This window comes from Stenella coeruleoalba (genome assembly GCF_951394435.1).
Source record: "Stenella coeruleoalba genome assembly, chromosome: 4".
In the NCBI taxonomy this organism is placed as follows: domain Eukaryota; kingdom Metazoa; phylum Chordata; class Mammalia; order Artiodactyla; family Delphinidae; genus Stenella; species Stenella coeruleoalba.
In genome coordinates this window covers 22,813,220-22,837,342 of record NC_137149.1, presented here as the reverse complement: position 1 = coordinate 22,837,342, position 24,123 = coordinate 22,813,220, and the positions used below count along the sequence as shown (strand labels likewise).

Below are 24,123 nucleotides of genomic sequence, written 5' to 3'. Positions count from 1 at the left end.
CGGCCTGGAAACAGGGGAGCCGGGCCAGATCAGATGAGATGAGATGTTTCAGCTCAGCAGTGAGGCAGGAAGAAAAAGAGCAAATTCCTCCTGCCTTCCTCCACCTTTCGTTCTGTTCGGGTCTTGGATGGATGGGAGGATGCCCACACACACAAGGGAGGTCAGTCTGTTTCACTGAGTCCACTGATTCCAATGCTCATCTCATCTCGAAACATCCTCAAGGACACACCCAGAAACAATGTTTAATCTGGGTGCCCATGGCCAGTCAAGTCGGCACATAAAGTTAACCATCACAATCTACATCCATGCTGTCTGCTTGGCAGGCTGATCCTCGTAGCAGAGAAAAAATTGTCTCACCAGGCCCAGCTGCCTGGTTAACACTGTCACTGTGATGATCACAGAATACATTATGGGCACTGCTCATTTATTGTTATCCTTTCTTTCTCCCTAATTTAAATGCAGTTATATTTAATTTTTCATGTCTCAGTTTAATTAAAAATAGTGGCATTATCGTTTACGTTTTTAAAGTCTTGCTTGTTTTCTCTCTATGAATCATTTTTCCGTACGTTCTCTACCAAAAACATTTTCTCTGTTTAAGATTTCTTTTCCTGAAACTCGTATTGAACAACTGTGTTGGTAAGTTTAATTCTTGTGGAATGGATACTGAGTCTCTGTTTTGATTATTAGCGTGTAATCAATACAGTTGGTAAAACCGTATTCCTCAAACACTAATAAAGACATTAATTTTCAAACAATAAATAAATAAATATAATCGTTTATTTTGTTTTACTGTATTTATATGGAAAGGATTTTTTGTAAAGAATAAAATAAAAGGTTAAGCTAATGGCAGGGCTCCCTTCTCTACCTACTCATGAAGACTCAAATCATATTTCTTATTCCTAACTTCCATAAGCAAAGACTGGTTATAAAATTATCTGTGCTATAAATCTTTTCTGTAATATATAGGCACTTATGTTTACATGTAAATACATATATATAAATTACATGTCATTGAATATATGTGAATAAAAGAGTTATACTGATATTAATATATATCTAAAATATAGAGGTATATTAGAAAAGTCTGAATGTATATATGAAAACCTTCAACTGTGGTTATTCCTAGATGATAGATATAATTTTATTTGATTATGGGTCTTCCTTTATAGTTTTGTTTTTGTTTTCCAGTGACCATGCATTATGTTCATAATCATGAAAAATAACAAGTTCATAAAAATACTCATTTCTAACATTTTTAATTTATAGTGAAATAATCATAGTCCACCATGAAATTTACAGTAGTTTCTTTAAAAAAATAAAAGCAGACGGAGAGTAGTTAAAGTTAAAACAAAATATTTTTAACACAAGTCTCTAATTCTTTCAAGATCTGAATATACAAACTTGAACTAATTGTAATAATTTTGAAAACCCTGTTATTTAGAAGAAAGAAGAAAAGATGATTACATATATGATATGAATTCAATAACATTATTATTTGCAATAAAATTGCAATTAACTACTTAAGATGATGAATTAACTACTTAAGATTTTTCCTACATGTCTGTGAATACTAAAAATAAAAGGAAAACAGAGGAGAAAAAGTATTTTGTTTCATTCATATTCAACTACTATTTTATGCATAACTCTTCAATGATTAAAGAAATGGATTTTGACCAGAAGAGTTATAATGGATTATCCCACAGCAGGAAGTTAGTCAGCCCCTGTGATCCATTCTGCCCACTTTTGAAAAACAGTTAAGCAGTAACTTTCCTGTCCTTTATTAATTTAATATGACAAACCTAATACAGTGGCAACATTCGTGAACATGCAATGACTACCCAAAAGTTTATGATACAAATTTTTATGAACTGCATGTAAGTTATTTTTAAGAGTTTGATAATAGTGTCAACATTTGGAAAGTGTTCTCATCTTATTAATAAACACATTGCTTGTTCTCACAAGCAGGGCTAAATAACAAGGCATGTTAACAAAAGACCTCATCAATTTAAAACTCTAAATATTTTTGGTTGTTTTCTTGGTTGTGTGTGTGTGTGTGTGTGTGTGTGTGTGTGTGTGTGTGTGTGTGTGTATGTGTGAGTGTGAGTGAATTTAGAGACATGTTAATAGAACAGTTAGTCATTTTACTGAAAAATTAATTTAGAAACAAAACCTTATCCCTGATAAAAAGTGTGTGCATATATAATAATAACGGTGAAAGGTAAATACATTTAAATAAAACTTGCACACATGTACACTAGCTCTCTACAAACTGTTAGTTGCACTTTAAATTACATATAAAAATGTAGTTGTAACTCCAAAAGCTATTCTAAGTCACAGCAGAGATTTTTGTGTCTCATAAATCAGAACCTTTTTTTATCCCTCATACATTTTTATTACTTTATTAGGCATGTAACAGGGTGAAAGAGTATACAAGCCGTTAAGCCCTGTTAACAGGCCGTGGTACGCTTGTATTTCAGCTCCACGAGGCTTCTGTAGTTTTGGCTTTTTTCAAGCCTTCTGATATTCTGTGCATCACAGACCATATTTGATTAAGAAAAGCATGTTCCTGAAACATCTGTCTGTTTAGTTACGTTCAAACTGCCCCTTATGGATACAACATTTTCTTGGAATCTTTCTATTCCTGATGGGTGCCAAAGGGGGAAAAATATACTCTCAAGGTCACCAGAATTCATTAAATACAGCTGACAATGTTATGGTACAGGGAGGAAAAAATCTTCCCAAGTTTGTGTACAATATTATATTCACAAAATATTAGTTTACTCTTAAAGGAATCGAGAGAAATACCAAGGGAATGAAGCTATAAATGGTGACAGATGCTTCTCAGCTAGTGTGGCCCTCTGCATCACGTGGGTGCCAGAATGGAAAGCAGGTAATCCATCCCTCAGGGCACTGAGCAGAAGTCAGATCATGTGGCCAGGCCAAGCAGGATGGATTTAATTAGGAAGACTGCAGCAGAATATTCACATAATCACCTAAAATTTCATTTTGCCCAGTTAAGCACTAGTTGTTTTCAGAGCTCACTCTGAAGAGTGAGGAAGTTTCCAAAAGATTACCAGAACTTGTCTCATTAATTCAACCCCAAAGGAGGGCTGGGACTATGTGTCTGGTCACTAGTGTTGACACTAATCAGGGCTAAAGTAGGCAGAGGTAGCACTGGCTGAAAGAAAAATCCCCAAACATTCAGGCTTCTTGAAAAGTGTAATGGTACTTTACATACAGCTTTATGGGACTAGCAGGTAGTCTTTGAGTACAAGGATGACCTAACTTTTTTTTTTAATTAAATGTCAACTGCTCAGTGATATTTACCATGGAAACCCTATTTAAAATTATAATTCTGATGCCCTGTATCCTGATTTTTTCTATTAATTTATTACCTCATACTATATTACTTAAACATTATATTAATTTTTTATTGTCTATCTTTTCTCCACTAGAATTGGGAATTTTTTTGGCTTCATTTACTAATATATCTTAAGTGTTTAAAATAATACCTGACTCATAGAAGAGGATCAATAAAGAGCTGTTAAAGGAACGAAGCTTCTGAATTTTGAAGAATTTCCTTTGGACTCTCCCCTTTAGAAAGGGCTCTGCAGTGAAAAAAAATTCGGGAGATTTATCAAGTCCAAACGATGCTTTCACCAGCCAAGTATACTAAGCTCTGTGCGCTCATTACATAAGGAAACCCAGAGGTCAATGGCACATCACCTGGACACTAAGGACAATCATAGCTGGAAGGAACAGGTCTCCTGGGAAAAAAGCAAGCATGGGAGAGCAAAAAGCAAGCTTCACCACCTCGTAACTGTACATATTTAGGCACATTTCTTAATATGTTTTAGCCTCAATTTTCTCAAAATAAGGGTACTACCTACTTGGCAGATTTACTGTGAGAATGAAATGAGATTACATGTGTAAAGCATTTATTGAAGTGCTTGGCACATTCAGAAAATGATCATTCCCTTGCCCTCAAACTCAAGTCCACAAAAATTGAATTCCTAGCCTTTTCTACCACAATTAAGTCCTTGCTTAGAATCTCAACACACAAGACTGAAACCTTGACTTTTTAACTGGGTGTCAGTACCCATCCCCTACGTCCCTGCTACAGACCACACACTACCCTGAGCCTCTTCCCATTACTGACTGCAGGGCTCTCCATTAACTTGCTTGCTGGCCCTCTGCTCAGGTGGACACACTGCTCATTTCCTGAGCAGCTTAAAGAATCTCAGCCTCAGCTCTTGGGTCACCTGTCGTTCCCTCTAAAGGCTCATCCCTCAAGACACCAACCCTTAGCACTGCTCCATGTTTCCACACAAGATACCTGTTTAAAGAGAATGACACCTCACTTTCTTTCAGCCCTCCAGGTCACCCGGTCTTCCTCATCCCAGCCCAGTTTGCTACCTCAGGAACCCAGGGTCTAAAAGGACCTTCACTTCAACAAAATGCTCAATGTATTTTGAAGGAAAATAATTATTTTTGATTTAAGAAGTACATAGACAATAGTTCCTGAGATTGACATCTAAAAAATTAAATTTAGGAGGATAGCAGAGCCAACAATCACATGGAGTTGTTATAGTGAACCTGCGGATGGGGGATCATGGTCATGGGCCTAGACTAGCTGCATTTCCAAAGTGTTTCTCAAAACCATCTATCTCACTTGACATTGCTTCATCCACAGCCTCAGTGTAGGTTCTAATCATCTCTTGCCTGGACTACACTCATTGATTCATAATTGGGCTCACTGTAATCAGTCTTGACAGCCTCTAATCCACTCTTCACAGAGGCATCAATACCTAAAATGATCACCTGACCTTCTGTCTGGTTAGAAACCTTAATGACACCACAGTACAAAGTAAAACATGTAAACCAATGATCATCAAAATGTTATTCCACCAATTGTTTAATAATTCATGATTAGGAAAGCACAGAAATTGACAGTAAGCAGTTAAGAGGCTTTTATAGCAATTTAACATTACTTAATACCCAAGCATGTGGTTTTATATTTTATAAACATATCAGTCTACATCATTTTGGAAATTTTAAAACAATAATAAATAAAACTGATAACTCATTATAGATAGTTGAGAAACCCTAGTCTAATCTTCTTTACAAGACACACAAAATCAACACCGACCACCCATCAGTCTCTCCAGCTGTGTCTTCTGATTTCAAACTAAGACTTTTATCCAGCAATTTCAATCCACTTATAGTTCACTACACCCATCCGTTACAGAAAACTGTAGCAAGAGGCTGTATGGCAGAGTGGTTAAAATATGGATACTAGGGCTTCCCTGGTGGCGCAGTGGTTGAGAGTCTGCCTGCCGATGCAGGGGACACGGGTTCGTGCCCCGGTCCGGGAAGATCCCACATGCCGCGGAGCGGCTGGGCCCGTGAGCCATGGCCGCTGAGCCTGCGCGTCCGGAGCCTGTGCTCCGCAACGGGAGAGGCCACAACAGTGAGAGGCCCGCGTACCGCAAAAAAAAAAAAAAAAATATATATATATATATATATATATATATATATATATGGATACTGGAGCCAAACGGTATAGGTCTTAATCTTAGCTCTGTCACTTACTGGCTATGCGGCCTTGGAGAATTTACTTCAACATTCAGTGCCATAGTTTTTTCACATATAGAATTAAAATAGTAACAGCTGCCTCATATGTTCGTTGGGAAGATGAAACAGTTTAAAGCATCACTTAAAATAGTGACTGATTCAATAAATGTTGGGTTTCTTTTTTTTTTCTATTATTTTAGCCTCCATTCCTTCCTGGCATGTTCCCTCTGCCTTCCTCTAACTTTGTATCTGGCTAATTTCTAACCAACTTTAAAGACAAATCCGACTTCTTCTTCTCCATGAGGCCTTCCTTGGTTTCCCTAGGCTGATTTGTGTGCTTGTTTTGTGCTGCCCTACCACCCTAAACCAACACCTCATCGTGGCATTTACCACATGGTGTAATAACTATCTCCTTATGTGTCTGTTTCCTCTACCATAATGAGAACGTAACACAAATGAAGTGCTGAATCCATATTAACAGACCCCATAAATGTACATATTTAACCGATTCCACTTTGATCCTTAGATGGGTCCATGTTCACACTGTCTTACTATTTCAGTCAAGCATGGCTTCCCAAAAAAACCTGGATGGGAAGATGTACCTCTGGTGCTCAAGTAAGATAACTTGGCCTCAGAGCTTCTTGTTTTGACCTCCCTGCACTTAGCATTGGCCTTGGGAGTTGAGGCAGAATACATACAAATCCCAAAGAAACTTGCCTAACTATTGGATTCATACAACTTGGCCCACGCCGTGAAAACAGGCCTCTTCTCTCATCTGATTCTTCTATGGTATTATTAGTATAAATGGTGAAGAGAATGAGATTTACAATTTTCTTCATAATTAATCCATCATTACTTCTTATTATGCTTCTGACCATAAGTACAATTACTTGGGGAAGCAAAGAAAAGCTCTAGATTTTAAACTAAATTTTTAAAAAATGAGTCATCCATTAACAATGGTTATATCACTCTAATTAATCAGATTCAAAGGTGACAATGTTTTCAAAAACTTCTATTCTCATTATAAAATAGCTAAAAATCCTAATTATCAATGACCATATAAAAAAACCTGACATTCAAACACCATTAATAACCATAATGAAATCTCAAATGATCATGCTACTGCAAGCCTCTTCATAATTTTATTGAATAGAACCTAGAAGAAAAACAAAGATTAGTCTGGGTATAGATTTCTCAGAAATAGCTAAATACCATGCAAATTACAGTATATGAACAGTTGCAAGGTTATAAAGAAATTAGGCCTCTTGAGGAAAAAAATAAACAAATGGAAAATACAATCAGCTCAAACGATAGAGTACTTTTAATTATCCAGGATAAAGAAGGAAGGGTAACAGGACCAACTTAAAACTGCAGACAATCTAAAATATTTTAGCAATTTATTTCAAGCTTTCTTATACCACTAACTTACTTTTAAAAGGCATGAACAACTAATAGTGCATTTGAGTTTAAGCTCTTTCCTGTGGTCTTATTCAGTGTTTGATTATGTGACAAGAGCTAGAAGACAACAAAATGTGTGGGAAGAAAGGATGAAGAAAGCCCAAGTCTGGCAGAGCCACACTCTGAATCCTGAGACTGAAACGCATTTTCCTACCTACACACTCACAGGCTCAAGGTCACATATACAACATTCTGTAGGAAAGTTTAGAGGAAAGAAAAGTACAAGAATTTTGAAAATCACATCTAAAAGATCCTTAATACTATGCACAATTTTAGAAAACAGGCTTTTTTCATTGCTACTTAATTTGAGCAATTTCCATGAAATATTAAATGATGTCCATTTAAAGATGCAAACAGCAAAAACACAGGTAAAATAATTCTAACTTCTCACTCTGTAACATAATGGTGATGAAGAAGTGAAAACAGTCAAAAGAAAGGCATCTGAATAATAGGAGAATCTTACAGATGGTTCTTATTTCAGAAATTATTCTTCCCTATCTATATCTAGGGGTATTTATTAAACTCCTTCCAGGGCAGCAACACTAAAAAAGTGTTTTGCATGAGACACTCTTGCAGTCGACTGATGCAAATGTTAATCTGTGCTTCAGGATAATCACACCTCCAGGGTTTTAACATTATGTGTATCTGTGCAGATCCAAATCATATATCATTTAGAGAAATAATAATGTGGTAGTTGGAAGTTGATGAAACCAAAGGGAAAAAATGTGTACTTTAAAAACCAAATGCAGAAAATGTTCAGGTGAAGAGACCAGCCAGTTTACAAAATTAGTTCAGCAACCCTAATAGCAATAAGAAAGGATAAAATACCAACACAAATTATTGGTGTCGAAAAAGCCGTCATTAATGAGATAAATGAGATCCAACATAGGGAAAGAAGAAATCACCAACCAAAACAAGAATGGAAAGACACTTCAGGTCATTCCTGAATTTGGGTCATCCCAAAACCTGGGTAAGGAGGGCATGGTAATGAGAAGGGCATTGCCAGCCCATTCTCTTCTCAATTAACAAAACACCATGGTAACCCCCTAATTCAATACATCTAATGTATGATTTTTAACGGTTGTATGACAGACCATAAAAAAAAGTACCACATTTATTCAAGCCTTCAGTTATTGATAAACATTGAGAGTTTCTCTTTTTCTTTTTTGCTGCTACACTCAACGAGACATTTATAAATCTTGTACACATACACTAAGTCCTTTTACTTTTATTTGTATAAGTCTGATTACTCCAAATAGTTCACATGCTATGTGGGATCTTACTGCTCTTTTTTTTTTTTATCCTAAATGTATGTATGGAATGGAGGGAATCAAAAGAATTGAATTAGTAATGACTTGATTGTTGTAGGAAAGTTCAGCAATTTCATGAAATAGACCTGCAGAAAAGCATTAAATTCAGCAAATTCTGTTTACTTAGTGGGTCTCTCCTTATTAACTGGTGAGTGTGTTTTCACAAAAAAGAAAGAGATGTTCCTCAGATAAAGGTTGAAAGGTAATAGCTTTAATCTGACCCGTTTTAGGATGCCACACAAGAATTTTCATAAACTGGCTTCTTTCTAACTCTACTCCCATTTTTCTTCTCTTCCCCAGACTTGTTCTATGTACCAATCATAGGAATCCACTATACTTTTTTCACAAATCCACTTAGCCAGTGAAGAAATCATTTCCTCTTCCTGGAACATCAGGTCACTCAACCCCCCTCTTTGTTTCCACCTGGCCAACTCTTCCTTGGGCCTTTAAAACAAGGTTAAGGCATAAAATAATTCTATTACCAATTAAAACTTCAGATCACTCAGGATCCTGCACCCAGTTTCCAAAGGAGGAAGGGGGAGGTTACCACACCAAGCAATTTTCTGACACCAGCTGGGTATCCTACAATTTAACTCATTTCTGGTACTATTTACCCAGTGATAGCATCAGATGCACAGGTTAAGGGCTCAGTCCTACAAGACTGGGCCTCTCCTGCCCACACACTTCAGATGCCAATCACATATCCAGGTTGTGAGCTGTGATTCTGACTAACAAGCTGTAGATTGGAGGTTCCCACAACCTCCTCCTTGGTTTCTATTAATTTGCTAGAGCAGCCCACAGAACTCAGAGAAACATTTTACTTACTAGATTACCAGTTTATTATAGAAGGATGTAACTCAGGAACAACCAGATGGAAACCATGCATAGAGCAAGATACATGGGAAAGGACTTGGAACTCCCATGCCTTCTCTGAGTGGGCCACTCTTCCCAAATCCCCACCTGTGCCCCAACCCAGAAACTCTCAGAAACACATCCTTTTGGGGTTTTATGGAGGCATGACTGACCAAATCATTGTCCATTGGATATTGAACTCAATCTCCACCCCCTCTCCCCTCTCCAGAGGTTAGGAGGTGGGACTGAAAGTTTCAACCTTAAATCACCTGGTTGGTTCCCCTGGCAACTAGCTCCCATCCATAGGTGCTTTCCAAAAGACACCTCATTAACATAACAAAACATCTTTCTTGATCTCATCTCAGGAAATTTGTTTTAGGAGCTCTGTGCCAGGAACAGGATGAAAACTAAAAACACCTTTCTTCTTAAAAATCATAATATCGTGATATCATTCTTTTTAGAAGTCCACTGGAATACAGATGGGATAAAGGTCTCCTCCTGGATAGCCATACCTAAGTAAAGTTCTATCTTCCAGACAGAACAGTATTGCACTATATTATAATGCTTTAATGCCTTGTCTGTCTCCCTCACGGGATTGTGACTCTTGGAAGACAGGGTTATGTGAATTGTCTGCGATAACACAGTACTTAATATGATGTAGGCTTTCAGAAGTGTTTTTTGATTTAATTGGAAAGGAGAGTAATAAAGAAAGAGGGGCAAGAAAAGTAACTATTTAAACATGTACGTTTAGAGGACATGTACAGAAAAAAAAAAAAAAGGCTAAGTTGACTGAAAAAGAGTCCTTAAAGAAGTAAGTAGAGAAGCAGGAAAGAATACAACTGTGGGATATTAGAGTTTGAAAGTGGAGAAGTAAACATTGTCAAGTGCTACAGAAAAAAGGATGAAAGAAACAAAGAAAATCAAGAAAATAGGGAAATACTAAAGAAGGTCCGAAGTGGCGACACTGAGCATATTTAATAGCCTTAGTTTATTGTGAAGGGCAAAGGCAATAGGTGTTTGCAGCTCTGGTATCTTGGGACAGGAGAGCCAATTAAAAGAGTTTTAAAGAGGACACTTAGGGATAAGGATGAGGCAATTTATCTTAAGTAGGATATAAGAAATGAAAATAGAGGCTGATAAACAACTAGATGGGATGCAATGGAGATGCAAGCTGGTAATGAAAAGGGAAGTCTGGACAGGATTTCTGCATGCCCTCCTTTTCCTCACCCTCCACACCACCGCCTATCCCCCCACCTCCCTACCTGATTTACCCTTGGATCATAGGTATTCTAACAAGATTGAGCTTCAGTCTGTCTGGCAGTGTTCCTGGACATATTCCTTATAAATGGAGACGTCTATCCCAACAAAAGTTTATTCATCATCATTACTATTCACTAAACCCAGATTCATTTGTTATAAAATATAAAAATAAAATTAAAATTACTATTAATAATACAGTACACTACTGCAGCTACACCAGATATGTTATGTTTAGGAAAACAGGAATATTTATGAAGAGCTAACTGAAAGATACATTTATGTAAAACACTTCACGTATTTATTCGTAAGTCAAAAATATATACATGGTTACAAAAAATATTTTACAGAGGAAATGAGATCGTTTTCTTTAATGTGACAGCATTATAATCTCCCTGCAGGTGATAAGAAGTGGAAAAACCACAACATAAAGGGAAGTCCTCATAGGAAATGATCCCTGATCAGGAAAATTGGTTCTGCTAGATAAACATATAAAATTACTCTAATTATTAAGGTTCATACTTTGTAGACAAGAATGTCTTATTTAGAAATGCAGCTACATAAAAATTGGAGTACTACTATGTATGATATAGAAAACTGTATTGATATATTTTCCTTTACTGCAAACTCTAAAAACCAGAGCTTTCAGGCTTCCCTGGTGGCGCAGTGGTTGAGAGTCCTCCTGCCGATGCAGGGGCCACGGGTTCATGTCCCGGTCTGGGAAGATCTCACATGACGCGGAGCGGCTGGGCCCGTGAGCCATGGCCGCTGAGCCTGCGCGTCCGGAGCCTGTGCTCCGCAGCGGGAGAGGCCAGAGCAGTGAGAGGCCCGCGTACCGCAAAAAAAAAGCACAGAGCTTTCATGCTAAAGACTAGTACATTATTATTAAAATAATAATAGTTTTTACCCTCCTTTTGCAAAGAGCATAAGTCAGAGACCATCATTTAGTTTCTAATAAACACTACCACCCATGATTGAGATCTAAAGGTGAAAGCTTTTATATACCGTCTCCAGGCTCTTGAGCATTCTGGGCTCCCTTCATTTTCTGTAGAACAATTTGTTCTTCCTAAGTACAGCATAGCTTGGTGTGACTTGGTCATTTGACATCTATGGTAAGAAATATTAAAGTATCATTATGTTTTACACTTAGTGTCAGTCAGAAAAGCTTACTATAAATACAAATTAACTGGATCTTTGTATTCAATGTCTTAATAGTCCAACAATGGAAAAAAAGGACTGGTGGGTAAAAACTAAAAATCATTACAATTTCTCTGAAATCATCAAACCACACAAACACACTGCTAAGCAATACAGATTCAAAACGGTTTTGAGATTATAGATTTGTCTTATGCCTCTGTAATTTTCCCAATTTGCAAACAAAGAAAGAATTAAGAAAATGCATTTTAAGACAATCATCAGTTTTTTTCTGTGACACACTAGGTATTTTAAAAATTGACTGGGAATCTAATTGCTTCATTATTCCCTAAAGCATATTTTTCAGTTATAGTATCATTCTTTCGGTAGTTTCTGGTTATTTGTTTTTTAATAAACTTTAATTTTGGAGCAGTTTTAGGTTTGAAGCGAAACTGAGCAGAATTTTGTGAGACTGATGTGACCCGGATCTTTTTCTAGCTGGGAAGAGTTTTAAAATTGTGCTTTCCTGAAAGGAAATGAAAAAAAAGAAAGACCCATTTTGCCTTTTTTCTTATCCCCAGGTTTAGATCTTGCTTGAAGTGGTCAATTTTCTTAATGTCAACACTTTATATATGAGACAATTTCCTGGAATCAAAGAAAACCAGAGAACCTTAGAGAGCATTATCATGAAGCTTCCCTCTACGGTTTATCTTGCAGAGCTCAGACAACAATGCATATAGAGCAGTAACTCTCTTACCTTAGAGAACTAGGCTGCTATTGAAGAGTAACAATGCCACATCCTCCCAGAGTTTTGCTGAAATGACTTGTATCATAGAGCCGCTGGAAATAAAAATATGCTGACATCTCCCTATTCCTGGCCTTTTACTTAATTTAAAGGTTGTTGGAGAAAGGGGAACCAGCCAGAGAGACAAAAATGGAATGAAAAAGAAGTTTGAGAAAACATACAGACTTGGACCATGGACATCAAGGACAAAAGAAGTAATGGTGAAGAAAAGGAAGTTTGGTTGAGATAGGTTAAAATCAACTAAAAGTAAGCTGAAAGAGATTATTAGCTTTGTCGTTGATAACTTTTGTATGAAACAGTGAAAAAAGAAATGAGAAAGTAAGGTGAAAAGTAAAGGAAATAGATTGCCTATAAGTGTGGAGAACTGAATGTGCTTTTTTTTCTGCTTCCTCTAAAGAAATCTTTAAATGAATTAACTCAAAGACAAAGACAACGTTTTGGACAACAGAAAGCAAATGGTTGAGGGGTAACTGATGTAATGTAGAGAAAGCTGAGCCATAAGTGCCCATCGAGGAGGCTGACCAGACGAAGCAAGCTGTCCGGGCTGCAGAAAGCCTCCTGAAAGGCTCAGGGTTTGAGCCACAGAAACGGCAGGGGATGAATGTGGGTAGCCTCAGTTTGAAGTCTACATAGAAGTTAGGTTACCAAACTCCCTTCTCTCATCCTCCACAGACAACTACTACCACTCCCCAACCAGGCAAGAGATGAGTGGTTTATTCCTCAAGCAAAAATAAAGCAGAAAGTTCCAAGTCTCAGAAACACTAAGAAATATATATTAAAGCCACAATGTGTTTTTCAGGGCACATCAATTAGAACGAGTAAAAAGGACTGATGATAGCAAGTGTTGTTGAGGAACCCAGAACTCTCATACATTATGGGAGCATTTAGTGTTACAACTTTGAGAAACATTTTGATTGTTCCTATAAATTTAAACATATGGTATCTTGTTATGCTCCAGCAATTCTACTCCTATTTCCCCCAAAGAACTAAAAATACACATCCACAGAAACACTTGTATAAGAATATTTATAGCAGTTTTGTTCATAATAGCCCAACTTGGAAACAACCCAAATATACAACAACAATTCAACGGATAAACAAATTATGATATAACAATATAATGGAATAGCAGTAATAAAAGGGAGCATGTTAACTATACACACAACTGTATGGATGAATCTCAAAAATATTATACTAAGAAAAAGACATAAAACAGTATATATTATGTGACTCCATTTATGTGAAAATTTTAAAAAGGCAGGACTACTCTAGAGACAGAAGCTGATATTTGGTATTGTCTCTGGCAAAAGTTGAGATGAGAATCGACTGCAGATGGCCATAAATGACTTTTTGTGGTAATGTAAATCTTGAATATGGTGGTGGTTACACCATATATGCCTATAGGCATAAGTGTTTATCATAAAAATGAAGCTGTGCTTAAAATGAGTGCATTTTATTATGCATAAATTATACTTCACTAATGTGAATTTTTAAAAACAGGTCAGGAAAAAATACAGGTCAGACTGTTATATAAACATATATTATATATATTTATTATATATTTATGTATTACATATATTTCTTTTGTGACAGAGGAGATGTAAATATTTTTGAAGACTGAAGGAAAAATACTACTGGGAAACATGTTGGTATGAGCAAAAGGAGGGAAAACTGATGGACCATGGTCCTGGACTTGATGGGAAGATTCAAAACCATAGGTAGAGGGGTTCGCCTTACACCAGTAATCTCTTTAGTCACCATTCAGTTTATGTCAGAATCTGTTCTTAGCACCTACGTACATTATCTCAATTCATCATTATTATATCTTATGATATAGGCATTATGATTCCCATATTACGGGTAATAAAACTGGATTCATAAGATTAACAACACATCTACTAAGTAGGGTTATTTCAGTTACTTTAAGAATCACATTTTAATAGGAAAAAAAAAACACATGCTATTTGTTGCATTTCTCCTTCTTTTTCTACCCCCAGTAATGGTTCCCCATGACCTCATTTCTAATCAGCTCTAAATTGTACTCTCCATATAAACAGCATCTGGATTTACAAGTCCAACAATCTAATTGTTATTGACAGAGTAAAAGTGGGATCATTTTCATTAGCAAATATTGATACTAACAAAGTAAATGTAATTAATGTGCATCCAGGTACTTAAGCCCCAAATTTCAAGCAAAAATGTTTTGTTAACTAGTCTGATTGGAAAGATAATATAGAAAAGGGAAGACACCTAATTAGTAGAAAAACAGAAATCTGGAATTTGCAGACAGTGACTGCAAAAGACAGGTCTAATGTTACTCTATTAATTTGGGGATGACAAGTTCTGTCCAGTCCCAGCATAGATAAGTAAACAAATGTGAATGCCTAGAGATATAGTTGACTATAATTGTGTAATTATTGATTTAGAACCAACGCAAAAAGGAGAAATAGCCTACAGAATGGGTTTGTCCTCAAGACTTAAAACACTTAGAGCCATATATAATAAACACTGGATGTTTCTATACCTTTTAATGGGTGCCACGTAATAAGACTTTGGTACTAGCTAATGGCCCACACTACTTGACTATGAACTTGGTGGATATTTAGACAACTGCAATTTGCCCAGAGGTAGGTAGAGACAGTAGTGGAGATAATTAGAAAATTATGTCGCTTCTTTATTGTTATACAGGGAGGAGATTGTAAGAGCAAATACAAACTTTAAAAAAAGAAGTGAGAGACAGGCTTAATTTTTCTTTCTGAAAATAAGAGACTCTCTCCCCCCTTCTTTCCTTAGAGCATTTACTTTAGAAAACTTGTAATTCCTTTTTCTAGTTTTTTTTTTTTTTGGAAATATATGTAAAATCTCTTTAAAAGCTACATAAGCCTCTTGAGAGCACTAAGACCCAGGAATGAGTTTCTCAAGGACCTGGGAACCATCTTTGAAATGTAAACATCAAGGGACATAGCGCCCCTGCCTCCCAGTTTCTGTGGCTGTAGGAGCCTAACTCAGTGGGCACCTTGCTCCAAGCTTGTCATAAAGCTATGAGACATCTATTTTTCCTTTGATTCAAGTCAATTAGCTAACACAGATGGTCACCCCAGTTACCAGGTGAATCTAGGATGAATGATATGTGACAAATGGTGCTGTCAAGTCCTCTTCCTTGAGGACTAGTTATTGTTTATCTTGAAAGTACGTATGCAATAGCATGTATCTGCCTGGCTATGTAAAAGGGTAAAGTCTCTTTCCACCTGTAATCTCTTAGCCAGTTGCCTGTGATGCACATCAAGGTCTAGTTAAATGCTTACTCAATTAAAAAAAAAATTCCTTTCTTTCTCTTCTACCTTTGTGGAGAGTTTTTCTGGGTTGGGAAGAATTTTCCCTTGACAGGGGGTCATGGCTATTTCTGTTTTCTACATCTGGATACCAGTTTTAAAATATTTATTTCTGATTTTCCTGAATTTCCAGTCAGCTAGAGCAAGCATTTCTATTTAAATTCATTCTCTTAGAGAGAGGGAGAAAAGATGGAATAGAAATCCAGGGGGAAAACAAGCAAAATGCTGGACATCTTTTCTCCTTTGACAGCAACCAGAGGATACTTAAGCTTGTACCTCACCTGCCTGGCATTCATCTGACGTGCCTTTTAAAATACTCACCCGCATCATGCTCTTGCTATTTACACCAAATATTTAACAACCATTCACTTCCCCTTAATTTTTTTCTCAAGCACCAATACAACGAAGAAGGAACCTACACAATCCCTTAAAGAACAAAGCTATGTAAAACATTGCTAATAAGTTACTTGACATCTGAAATCAACTGCTTCTTTGCCCCTAACTCGTTTGGTGTGTAGATTGTATCTACCCTGTGTTGATGAATTAGCAGCTTTTATAAGTGAATGAAGGGATAAGAGAAGCTACATAGGCTAACAGGCCACATACACACACACATGCACGTGCACACACACAAAGCTAGCAAAGCCAGAATATTTTGTGCAATGAAGAAGTTTTTTTTATATAATTGAAAATAACAAACTAAATTATCCACATTATTGTAATAAGGTATTTGTTATCAGTTTGTCCATTCATTTAAATATGCAAAAACTACACTTTCCCAATGCGCTGCTTCTGAGATATCTGCCATATTAGCTCAGTTCAATTAAACAGTTGGCATCAGCTGCAGCTTTAGTAAACAGATTTGGTGTTTTCAGTACACAGTGACCATTTATTGATATTACAAAAATTATCAGAGAACCACAGGCATATGCAACTGGGATTAATTGTGAATCTAAATCCTAGCTTTTAATGAGGCCCCAGGAAATGACTCTTGGCTTTGGATTTATATCTGTAGCACCTCATAGTAGGAAACGAGAAATGTGTACAAAACGTAATTATACCTAAATATTAGGAGTTGCCATTCTATCTGAGCAGGAAGAGCCTGCCTTACTGAGCTGAGGTCACTAGTCTGTCTGGCAACATAAAATCAGTAACCTCAGGGGAAGTTAGAACCAACTCAACATGGTGCTTCCTATGGAAAAGAGTCTGAGCTGGAACATCTGATGGCTCTGTGTCAGCTTTTCACTTTACTAAATTACACATTATTCCTTTCCTCTAACATGCTGAAGGAAATGAAAGACTTGTAGAGTTGTCAGGCATCTGGGACTCGGCCATTCATTAGGCAAGAAGTGTTACGTCACATCAGTGATTTTGCCTGCCTGAAATGACCTGCAGCCTGCAATCACCAAGGAGGGTACCACCTATCCCTGTCCTACACCATTTAACATGAGGCCAGGTTTCATTGCTATGACTATTGACTCCTGCACTCAGGAGTGTGCGTGTGTGTGTTTTCATTACCTATGTTTAAAAGTTCACTTCCAAACAAAATTCACAAGAAAATTGTCCCATATCTCAGCAGCGGGAACATATCTATTAAAAAACACTGTATAAGGCAAAAAGTTGTCTTTGGCAGAGAAACAACTCATTGTCCTTTTTGTTCATGATTCACAGTCATTTACTTGGACTTCCAGGAACAAATGGGTGAATGCCCTCTACCAGGAAAAAGCAATAAAAGGTGTTGGCAAAGCTACCTTCCATATGGTCATGAAATGGACAAGTATAAATGCCTATTAAAAATATACTTTGTAAAATTAAAATATGGTTTACTAGATATTTCCAATCATGCTTTCTTCTAAGATATCTCAAAAAATAAGAACTGAATTTTTATTTATATTCAAACATGAGCAACTCACGTTTAAACTGAATCTTCATTTTCGTACACAAAAAGCTAATGTACTGTTGGGACAGATAAAACAATTAAGCTAACTTACCGATTTTTCTCCTTTACTGATTTCCTTCATAGGAGTCATCCCTTGATTCACCATTGGAATGAGTAAGAAACAGGATTTCTAGTGACCTTTTCACATGTTCAAGAACTGCAGACCAAGAATTGAAGATCATTTGGTCAACAAATTTCTATTTTTTTTAAACAGGCTTTATTTTTTAGAGTACTTTTAGGTTCACAGCAAAATTAAGCAGAAGGTCAGAGATTTCCCATAAACCTCTCCCCACACTTGTATAGCCTCCCCCATTATCTACATCTCCCACCAGGCTGATATATTTATCACAGTTGATGGACCTATTTTAACACATCTTTATCACCCAGAGTCCATAGTTTTCATTGCCGTTCACTCGTAAGTGTTGTACATGCTATGGGTTTGAACAAATTTGCCTTTTGCTATTTTTGAAGAGGGAAGGTTGGTTCGTAATGAAAAAAATTACTCCCATGGCCTTCTCAGTGGGACTCCCTCTGACACTTCCCTAACATAGCTCAATCAGCCATTCATTTGGGGACCACAAAACCAGTATGCATAGTACTGTGCAGGATCTTGCCTAGGAGACAAGAATACCAATGACTCTTCTCTCTTGTGTGAAGTTGTATGTGCATTCAGTGCAGCGAAGGGGAATTAGGTCTCATGCAGATTTTTTTCACCCAATATTTATTGAAAATCTATTATGTGCAAAGATGGTCATTTTGTGAGCACCTTTGCACATAATAGTCACCTGTGAATGACTGTGACACAAAGATAAAGAAAACAATTATTATAATATGCTATGATAAGTGTTTTGATAGATGTAAGCCTAGGGATAATAAAGCAGTCCCTTCCTCTCAGAAACCACATGATTTCTAGCCATAGTCTCCACTCTAGACCCTGCTTTGATCCAAACAAGTGCTTGAAATGTAACAAACTTACTTCTCTTAGGCTCCATAACCTCACTGTAACCTTGAGAATGTGACTTCATAAAAGGCTGTGTCCACCTTTCTGCCCATAAGTCATTGCCTGTATGCAAATGTAGTCACACCGTACTCACTTCACAAATATCGTCAGAAATCTAACACCAAAAATGCCATCTTGACGTTACATATTTACCTTCATTAAGACTTTCCATTTTGGTTTTCTTTTTCAACCTCAACCCAGGACTAATTCAAGCTGTGATCGCCTAGGTTCTTACATCAGCAACATCTGTCACCAAAAATAAATATTCTGCAATCAAAACTTAACTGGCCTAGCAATTTTCTTGGTGATGCATGAGGCAGAACAGAATTCAGCTTCATTCTTCCTCTGCTAAATTGGTTTTACAGCACTAAGTGTAGGAAAGATTTATGTTTTAGTAAATTAAGCAGAGACAGCCCAGAGAAAACAAAAGACGCAAATACATGCAAGCCCACAGTATTCTTCAATATTCAGTTTTGTTCCCATATAATGTAATATATTTTAACAAGATGAAAAACATAAAGAGACAATGCTTCTAGTTAAAATGAAATTTGAATTTCAGCTGTAAACTGTCTTAACAGCTGAACAATGTGATTTGTAGTCTTATTAAATCAAGAAAAACTTGAATACCCTTGTTAAACATTGGTAAAAGTAGTAATTATAAAATCCCTAGCATATTTTCCACTCCTTAAGTAAATTATACTTACTGCTCCTGTTACAGCATTTCAGTTTACAAAGCAATATCATACATATTACCTCATTTAATCTTTAAAACATTTTTCAGACAAGAATTATCATTCTTATTAAACAAATGGAGAAACTGTATCCTAGAAGTTAAATCCAATACAACAAACCTAAGAATTGCAATGAGTGGCTGGATAAAAGTTAATTATTTTTTTCTTCTTATTCTGGACCCTGTATAGTCAATTCTCATTATTCATGGTAATTATGTTCTATAAAGTTGCCATGAACATGGAATTCACAAATACTGAACCACTACTCTTAGGGGAAATACAGGATTAGTTTCCTGTGAGCCTCTAGTAACAACGCTTTCATCAACCAACCTTGTTTTATGTGAGTTTCTGTTTAAAAACACCTTATTTAATATATATATATACATATGTATGCACATATATGTATGTGTGTATATATATATATATATATATATATATATATATATATATATATACAGTTGATTGAACCCATGACCAACAGGAGTAGGACTCAGGCCTGAATAAAATTTATGTAACACACTGACATTCTCCATAAGGTACATCACAGCCTTCCTGTACTTAAAAATGCTAGATAGTACTTCAGAACTATGCTTGGGGGCCATTTTAAACAGTGAAATCAACAAAAAGCACAAAAATGCAAAAGAAAAGACAAAACATGGCACTAAACAGACCACAAAAGAACATTTGTTTACAATACTGTTACTGAACCTAACTCAGGTTCACTCACCAGACATTCAACAAAGCCAATCTACTGATAACAAGTTGTGGTGAAGGAAAATACGGTGTTTATTTGCAGAGGCCAAGCAAGAAGAATAGGCAGCTAATGTTCAAAAGACCCAAACTCTCCAATGGCTTTCAGGCAGGGTTTTTAAAGGCAACATTAGGGGTGAGGATTTCAGGGTGTGTGATCAGCTCATGGACATTCTTCTGACTGGCTGGCAGTGAGGTAACAGGGTGATGTTTTGGGAATCTTATTATTAATCTTCTGGTTCCAACCAGTCTGGGATCTATGTGCTTGTGGTCAGCATGTAGTCAACATTCCCCACTGGATGGGGATCTTAGTTTCTGCAGAACAACTCAAAGGTATGCATCAGATTGTTATCCTTATCCCTTCAGGAAGAACTAGGAGTCCTGTGATGCTATTGTTCAAGCTATTATTACTTTTCTTACTTGACTGATTTCCTTTGTTCATGCATTTTCCACTTCTCTAATCATTAACTCTTTGAGTCTGCTCTTTGAAACTTGGGGAAGGCCTAGGATATAAAAGCTCTTTCTAGAAACAAGAAGCAAGGATATGGAGGGGCTGGTACCCGGGAGGGCCCCACAAGATGCTGCTCAGTTTCAATATGAGAATGAAACAAGGCAGAGCATCTGTTTGTTCAACCTCAGCCAGGAACATGTGCATTTGTTGGGTGACCCAAATTGTTTGCCACTCTCCACATATCCACACCTGTCTTCAAATGATCAAGAAAGTGCTGTGAGTACTGATTTGGGGGTTACAAATATATTTTAGTGAGTAGGCAAATTTGCAAATATAAAAAATCCATGGATTATGAGAATTGATTGTGTATTACCAATTCATGTCTTCTAAAGATGTTTATATATCCATCTTAAACAAGTAACTTAGAAAAGGGGCGGGGGAAGGGGTGAAAATATGTTTAGTTGTGTACACTTTAAATGTTGATAGAAATGTTCCAGTGATGATTTGGAGTGTAGATGAGGGATCAGGACCGCCCATGAAGATGCTGTATGTCTTTAACCCTTCTCTTGACATGTGACATATCATGTGACATGTTCTATACTGAGGGAAACCTGGTGATAAAAGATGTGCAAATGGATGTAGGGAGATGGAAGTGTTTGGATTTAGGTTTACCTAACTGTACTCTGACTAAACTGTTTAGGAACATAGTCTAAAGAAAATGATTATATGTCAGTCTGGGTTCTCCAGAGAAACAGAACCAATAGGAGAGTGAATATACCTATTCCAGGAACTGCAGTCAGCAAGCTGGAAACTCAGGAAAGCCAATGGTATAGTGTGAATCTGAAGGCCTGAGAGGCAGGACAACCAATGGTGTAATCTCCAATATGAATCTAAAGGGGAGCAAAGTATACCACCCAAAAATATACCTCTTTGGCATAAGGTTTATCTTGAGCTGATTATTTTCAAGAAATAGCACACAGGAGAAACTCTGAAAACTGGAATAGAAGTTACCCTCTGTAAGGGACATTTATATTTATAAGGGAAATCTCCATTGTAAGAGTGTCTCTCTCTCGGTCCCAGAAAGAGGAGGATGACTAAAACTCTAGAAACTCTTACCAATGGAGAAGGCATGGACTTAAATCTACAAAACAACTATGCCGCTGTTTACTTTGCTTTATCTGATAACCTCCAATAACTGGCTCCACACTCCTCCCCCCAACATTTTCTTTTGTCTTTAGATGGAGATGGTTTTTAAGGTGGTGGCTTGGAACATTTTGGAGAGTAACTCAGTTTTCTTCTGTTTCTCCCATGTATACAGGAGGTATATATATGGTATACAAGTACATGTTATTAAACTTCTTTTGTTTTTCTCCTGTTAATCTGTCTTTTACGATAGGGGACTGTGATAAAATCATAAGAGACTAAACAGACGTTTAACTGCAGAAATCAAATATGATTCATACGGAAAGGTGCTGTAATGATTAAAATTCAACCAACAAGCCTTGGGATAATCAAGAAACAAGTCACTGTGACCATTGTTGTGACTGGTTAAGATTTAACATGTCTTATTTAAATACCTTTAATCCATGTGTTTATAAAAGTAATTATCCCTATCTCAGGACTGCAACTTACCTAATAAGTATTAACTATAAAAAATTGGTGAGATGGTTTGCATTTTAATATGTTAATATTTTGGATAAGAAATATAACTTAAATAGAAAAAAATTATCTATGCTTTTTAGAAGTCTCAAAAGTAGAATTAAATAGGATTTCTATTTAAGCACATACATGAGGTTACCCAGGTCACAACACGGAACAGCCAAGTAGTGACAGATTTTAAACAAATATTCTCATCCCAGTACAAGTGAAAGAAAGGGAAACAGATCAATGTTCAACCCTCATGATTTTATCTTATGAAAATATCAATAAGTTACTGCTTCCCTCTCTGGAAAGTGTAATAAATAGAAATCCTTTAAGGAGCTTTGAAAATTTTTCTGTTACCAAAAATTATAAAGTTTCTGTATGAACATTCAAAGAGTTTTTCAAAATTTTTGTTTGGAATATCAAGGAAGCAAGGTTTTCAGGATTTTCTTAGGAATAATGGCAGAGAGCATTACAAATAGAAAAATCACTGGAATTACAATTTAAAGTGTAAAACTGCAATGAAGATTCATTTTTTGACAATTACTATGAAAGCAAATAAGCACTAGACTGAAAAGCAAAGACTTTTAAAACAAATAACAATATTCAGATGACATTTGTCTAAATGACAGCGTGAAACTATATATAAAGTAAGAAAATAAAAGCAGAGTACACAGGTTCCCAGGATAAGTAACTCATTATTGAAAACTTGACTGTCAACTACTAGGGCATTTTGCAGATTATAGAGGTAGATAGACTTCACATATCAGTAGAGATATTATAACGACACAAGAGAAAAAAGGGTGCTATACTTTAGCTTTATCTTTTTTAAAAAAAAAAATTTTAACATCTTTATTAGAGTATAATTGCTTTAAAATGGTCTGTCAGTTTCTGTTTATAACAAAGTGAATCAGTTATACGTATACATATGTCCCCATATCTCTTCCCTCTTGCATCTCGCTCCCTCCCGCCCTCCCAATCCCACCACTCTAGGTGGTCACAAAGCACCTAGCTACTCTCCCTGTGCTATGCGGCTACTTCCCACTAGCTATTTATTTTATTTTTGGTAGTGTATATATGTCCATGTCACTCTCTCACTTTGTCCCAGCTTACCCTTCCCCCTCTCCGGATCCGCAAGTCCATTCTCTAGGTCTGCATCTTTATTGCCGTCTTGCGCCTAGGTTCTTCTGACCATTTTCTTTCTTTTTGTTTTAGATTCCATATATATGTGTTAGCATACGGTATTTGTTTTTTTTCTTCTGAATTACTTCACTCTATATGACAGTATCTAGATCCATCCACGTCTCAACAAATGACTCAATTTCGTTCCTTTTTATGGCTGAGTAATATTCCATTGTATGCATGTGCCACATCTTCTTTATCCATTCATCTGTTGATGGACACGTAGGTTGCTTCCATGTCCTGGCTATGGTAAATAGAGCTGCAATGAACAATTTGGTGCATGACTCTTTTTGAATTATGGTTTTCTCACGGTATATGCCCAGTAGTGGGATTGCTGGGTTGCATGGTAGTTCTATTTTTAGTTTTTTAAGGAACCTCCATACTCTTCTCCATAGTGGCTGTATCAATTTATCAATTCCCACCAACAGTGCAAGAGGGTTCCCTTTTCTCCACACCCTCTCCAGCATTTATTGTTTGTAGATTTTCTGATGATGGCCATTCTGACCAGTGTCAGATATCTCATTGTAGTTCTGATTTGCATTTCTCTAATGATTAATGACGCTGAGCATTCTTTCACGTGTTTGTTGGAAATCTGTATATCTTCTTTGGAGAAATATCTGTTTAGGTCTTCTGCCCATTTTTGGATTGCAATGTTTGTTTTTTTGATATTGAGCTGCATGAGTTGCTTGTATGCTTTGGAGATTAAT

The 24,123-nt window shown here is 36.6% G+C and overlaps 1 long non-coding RNA gene across 1 annotated transcript; it reads right to left on the bottom strand.

The window, feature by feature from the left end:
- Positions 1 to 11,532: 11,532 nt before the first annotated feature.
- Positions 11,533 to 21,540, bottom strand: LOC307185639. Its single transcript, XR_013828129.1, has 4 exons — positions 21,372 to 21,540; positions 18,815 to 18,907; positions 17,714 to 17,818; positions 11,533 to 11,558 (listed from the first exon to the last, which is right to left on the bottom strand). It is a non-coding gene; the product is annotated as an uncharacterized lncRNA (long non-coding RNA).
- Positions 21,541 to 24,123: the final 2,583 nt, after the last annotated feature.